Source organism: Mus pahari, chromosome 23 (assembly GCF_900095145.1).
Source record: "Mus pahari chromosome 23, PAHARI_EIJ_v1.1, whole genome shotgun sequence".
NCBI classification, from domain to species: domain Eukaryota; kingdom Metazoa; phylum Chordata; class Mammalia; order Rodentia; family Muridae; genus Mus; species Mus pahari.
The window spans coordinates 26,024,448-26,029,447 of NC_034612.1; the positions used below are offsets into that span (position 1 = coordinate 26,024,448).

The 5,000-nt window shown below is 49.6% G+C and overlaps 1 protein-coding gene across 3 annotated transcripts in view; it reads left to right on the top strand.

The window, feature by feature from the left end:
- Srrm3 (serine/arginine repetitive matrix 3) overlaps positions 1-5,000 on the top strand; it is a 69,472-nt gene that overhangs the window by 40,597 nt on the left and 23,875 nt on the right. The gene's annotated exons all lie outside the window — the stretch shown is intronic.

A 5,000-nucleotide genomic window follows, 5' to 3' on the forward strand; every position in this document is an offset into this window, starting at 1 on the left:
TGTGTGTGTGTGTGTGTGTGTGTGTGTGTGCGTATGCCTGTGTGTGTACATACATGTGGGGGCCAGAGATCAACATTGAATATCTTCCTCAGTTTCTGTCTACCTTATTTTCTGAGACAGGCTCTGGCCAGTTAGCCCATCCCAGAAACCCTCCTGTCCCTCTTTCCTCAGTGCTGGGGTCACATGGGCACATCGCTACACCCAGGTTTTTACTGGGGTGCTGGGATGGAACTCAGGTCCTCTTGCTTGCACAGGAAGCACTTTATCAATTAAGCCATCTTCCGGGTGAGCGCCACTGCATCTGGCCTCGAGACACCTTTTCATTTCATAGCCAACTGCCTATGCTTGAGCTGGTCACCTCTATGGTGGGATGACACTCCATCCCCCCATCCCCATAGACATATTCCATCGGTGTAGTGAACCATTAACAAACTTGGATTTAAGAGCAAACAATGTTAAGGAAGTCTGGCATTCAGCGTGTGAGGCCATAGCCACACAAATAGTAAAAAGTTAGAACGCGCTGGTGAGAAGTAGGTGTGGGGAGGTGGCTCAGTGGGAAAATGCTTGTCTGGAAGAATAGGCGCTGCATTTGGATTCTCTGCCCTCACATGAAAGCCATGTGCATAGTGTATCTGCAAGCTGCACTAGAGGCAGATCCCTGTAGATGATGGGGCCTGGCTGGCTAGCTAGTCTTGTTCCAACAGTGAGAGAGAACCTGTTTCCAAACCCTAAGGCGGAGGTGGGGGGGGCGCGGGGGAGGCTGGAGAGATGGCTCTGAGCACCAGTTACTGTTGCAGAGAACCAGGGTCCACTCCAGTACCCACATGGTGACTCACAACCACCTGTAACTCCAGTTCCAAGGAATCCAGCGCCCTCTTCTGGCCTCTACAGGCACTGCATGCACATGGTGCACATATACAATCACGCATATAAAATCGATTTCTTCAAATAAAGCTGAGAGTTGCCGAGGAAGGTACCTTGGAGATGGAGCCATCAGAGAAGGAATGTGCAGGGAACAGGGAAGGAGCAGGGAGCAAGGCGTGCACGAAGGATATCAGTGGCCAACCTAACCCAGCAGTTACAAAGTCTGGAAAGGTCCTCTATGAGGCGATGCCCAAAGGGAGTGATTCCATTTTGTATCTAAGCTCCATCTATGCTCAAGTCTGAATCAACTGAGGCTCCCTCCTCCCACCAGCTCACCCACAACTTAGATGTGATGTCCCTACGTTTTACAGTTTCGCTAAAGACTGTGTTTTACACGTCAGGCATTTGTGTGGCTGAGGAGCTGTGTGGGATGTGATGGACCCAAAACTTCAGGGGGCTGGACATGCCAGCGGAGGGAGACAAGGACAGATGGGAGGAACCCAGCAGCTTCAGGATGAGGAAGAGCAGGGAGATTTGAGTTAAAGGAGGGGGATGCTTGGTTCTATGCAGGCAATAGGATCACATTAGTCTCTCCAACGCTCCCCCAGAAAGCTTCCCAGATAGCCACGGGTTGGCCCCAAGGCTGTCAGGGTTTTTGCAAGTTGGATCATAACTACTGTTTTTTTTAATGTGCTAGGGATTAATTTCAAAGCCTCACACTAAAGAAGGGTTTTTAATCACTGTGCCATGTCCACTCCACACGGCTTCTTCTTTTCTTTTGAAAAAATAAAATCAGTCTTCCACTTATAAGGGAATGGGTATCTTGATGGAGATCTGTCGGCTTAAAAGCTGCCTGTGCAGTGCTACAGAGCAAGGCCCAGGCCTCACATGTGCTGAAAAAGCCCCTGACACTGACCCACACACCTGGCCCTTGGGCTTTTGACTTTTGTTTGTTTGCTTGTTTGTTGTTTTTGTTTTTCGAGACAGGGTTTCTCTGTGTAGCCCTGGCTGTCCTGGAACTCACTTTGTAGACCAAGCTGGCCTCGAACTCAGAAATCCGCCTGCCTCTTCCTCCCAAGTGCTGGGACTAAAGGGGTGAGCCACCACTGCCTGGCCTTTTTTTTTTTTTTTTTTAAGATTTATTTATTTTATGTACCTAAGTACACTGTCCTTGATATCTTCAGACACACCAGAAGAGGGCGTCAGATCCCATTACACATGGTTGTGAGCCAGCATATGTTTGCTGGGAACTGAACTCAGGACCTCTGGAAGAGCAGTCAGTCAGTGCTCTAAGCTGATGAGCCTTTTCTCCAGCCTGGCTTTTGTCTTTTAAACACAGAATTTAGTTCATAATCACTTGAAAGTATTGAGCTCACAGCTGATTGTAGTTTATGTCTGTGCATATCCATGTGGATATGCATGTGGATATGCATGTGGATATGTGGGTGTGTGCAAGTACCTGCCAAGGTCAGAAGAGTTGGAGTTAGAGGCAGTTAAGAGTATCTTCACGTGGTGCTGAGAACTGAACTGAACTCTGGTCCTCTGGGAGAGCAGAAAACCCTGTTAATCACTGAGCCATCTCTCCAGCCCTGCCTGGGGTTTTGATTTTTTGTCTTGTGTATATGTGCATGGTATATGTGTGTGCATTCATGTGTGCAAGTATATGCACTCACTCATGTGTATATACATGTGTGTGCAGGTTGAAGTCAGAAGACAATGGGACAATGGCTCTCTCTCTCTCTCTCTTTCTCTCTCTCTCTCTCTCTCTCTCTCTATCTCTCTCTCTCTCTCTCTCCTTTGGTTTTTCAAATCAGGGTTTCTCTGTGTAACCTTGGTTGTCCTGGAACTCACTCTGTAGATCAGGCTGACCTCAAACTCACAATGATCCACCTGCCTCTGCCTTCCATGTGTTAGGATTAAAGGCATATGCCACCACCACTGGGCTCTACCTGATTTTTGGGGAACAGAGTTCCTCTGTACCTGGTAGTAACCACTTTGAACTGATGGAGGCCCAGGGATCTTCCTAACTCCAACTCCTGCCACTGGGATCACAGGTGTGTGCTAGCACGCCTGGCTTTTATGTGAGAGCTGGAGAGCCGAACTCCACTCCCATGGTTGTGCAGTAAGTGATCTGCCATGCTACCTGCTGAGCCCCAGCCCTTGTGTTTATTACTTTTTAACGTATTTATTTTGAGAGAGACAAAGAGGGGAGGCGAGAGAACGCACACATCGCATTGTATGTGTGGAGGTCAAAGGACAATCTGCAGGAGTCAGTTCCTCTCCTTCTGTCACATGGGCTCTGGGGATTGAACTCAGGTCGTTAGACCTAGAAGCAAATGCCTTTACCCACTGAGCCACCTTGTCAGCCTTCCCTTACTTGTTTACATATTTAGTTATTGAGACAGGGTTTCTATTTAAAAAAAAGGGTTCACCCTGAACTTACTATGTAGCACAGCTGACTTCAAACCTGTCATCCTCCTGCCTCCTTCCTGAGTGCCAGGATTATAAGTGTGTGCCACCATGCCTGCTGTAAAGCCTTCCCTTAGCCATGTCACCACAGCAGGTCTCCCTTCCTTCCATCTTTTATGTGCTGTCCCCACATCGATTCCAGGAAGAGGCATCTGAGAGGTGTAAGCCAGCAGATGCCCCCCCACCAAGTAATCAGTACTGGGTCATGCTCCAGTCACAGGCCTCTATGTTGGGAGCTTCAGAGGGAGAATCTTACTTAATCCTCTGCTCAAAGCCAGGGGAGTCTCTTTTCTTGTATAGATAAGGTCCCTGAGGGTCAGCCAGCACACTCATTTCTGGATTCAAATCCATCTTGAGAATCCAAAGCTGGTCCTGGTGCTGGCCTCCCTCCTCTGTACAGGAAAGGATGAACTGTGTGTGGGCAGCCCCCAAGTGTGTGTGTGTGGGGGACTGTTATTCTGAAGCCAGGGAACTGTCCCCACCAGAATGGAAGATGAGGGAGGTAGAGATGAGGAGGAAGGGGCTGTCTCCTTGGAGCCCATTACTATGGAAGATCATTTGTAGGCTTGTTCGATTAAAGAAAGATTGAAATGTAGGCTACCAAAAAATGGCACAGAGAGTAAAGGAGCTTGCCTCTAAGCCGAATGATCAGAGTTTGAGTCCGCCTGGTGGAAGGAGAGAAATGATGGTCGCAGGCTTTGTCCTGACCTCTACATTCATGGTGGCATATGTGAGCCCCATTCTCAGACATATGTAAGCAAATAAATATTTTTTTTAATGTTTTAACAATCCAGTTATCATTTTAAAGAATTCTTATGTTGAAGAAGAGGCTCAGCCAGGGACCAGATCTCACGGTGGCTTAGGGACAGAGCCATCATAATAAAGACTCCTGTGAGTCCCCAAGAGAAGTGGAATGCCCAGATAGCACATTGCAAACCAAGCATCTGCAGCAGAGGATGCCTGCGGGTGGGGAGGCCGGCAGACGGCTGGCTCCTGCTGGGTGGCGTGGAGTTCTGAGATTCGGAGACGGGTGGGGAGTGGTAGAGAGCCCGAGATGGCAGAGAGCTGAGCCGCACCGCACTGCACGCGCGCGCACACCCTCCAGCGCGAGCCGTGATTGATGAAGACAGCCGGCAGCTGGAGTTTGGAAGTGCAGAAGGCCTCTGGAGGCTGCGGAGGGGAGGGAGGGTGAGGAGAGGCTATGAATATTTCAGAGGCTGAGGCCAGGGCTGAAGGAAAAGAGGAGGGAGGGGAGGCACAAAGGCAGGGCGGGAGGTGGGGGTGCTCGGGGATCTGGAAAGGCAGATGTCAGCGATGGGGGAGGGGTCCTTTGAAAGAATAGGGAAAGGGAGGCCAGAAGGGACACCAGGATAAGAAGACAGGCTAACAGTCACTGGGAGAAGACTTGTTCAAGGGTAAGGAGGAGCTCAAGATGGGATGGACCAAATTGTTTTATTGATGTTTGAGGCAGACTCTCACGTAACCCAGCTGGCCTCAACCTCCCTAAGTATCAAAGGGTACCCTACCACACCCAGCGTAGGTGTTGCAGATGGGCTAGGTGGGCCCTTTGCCGACTCTGCATTCGTGTGCGTGTGCGTGCGTGTGTGTGTGTGTGTGTGTGTGTGTGTGTGTGTGTGCGCGTGTTACTGGGTTTTTCTATTGGTGGG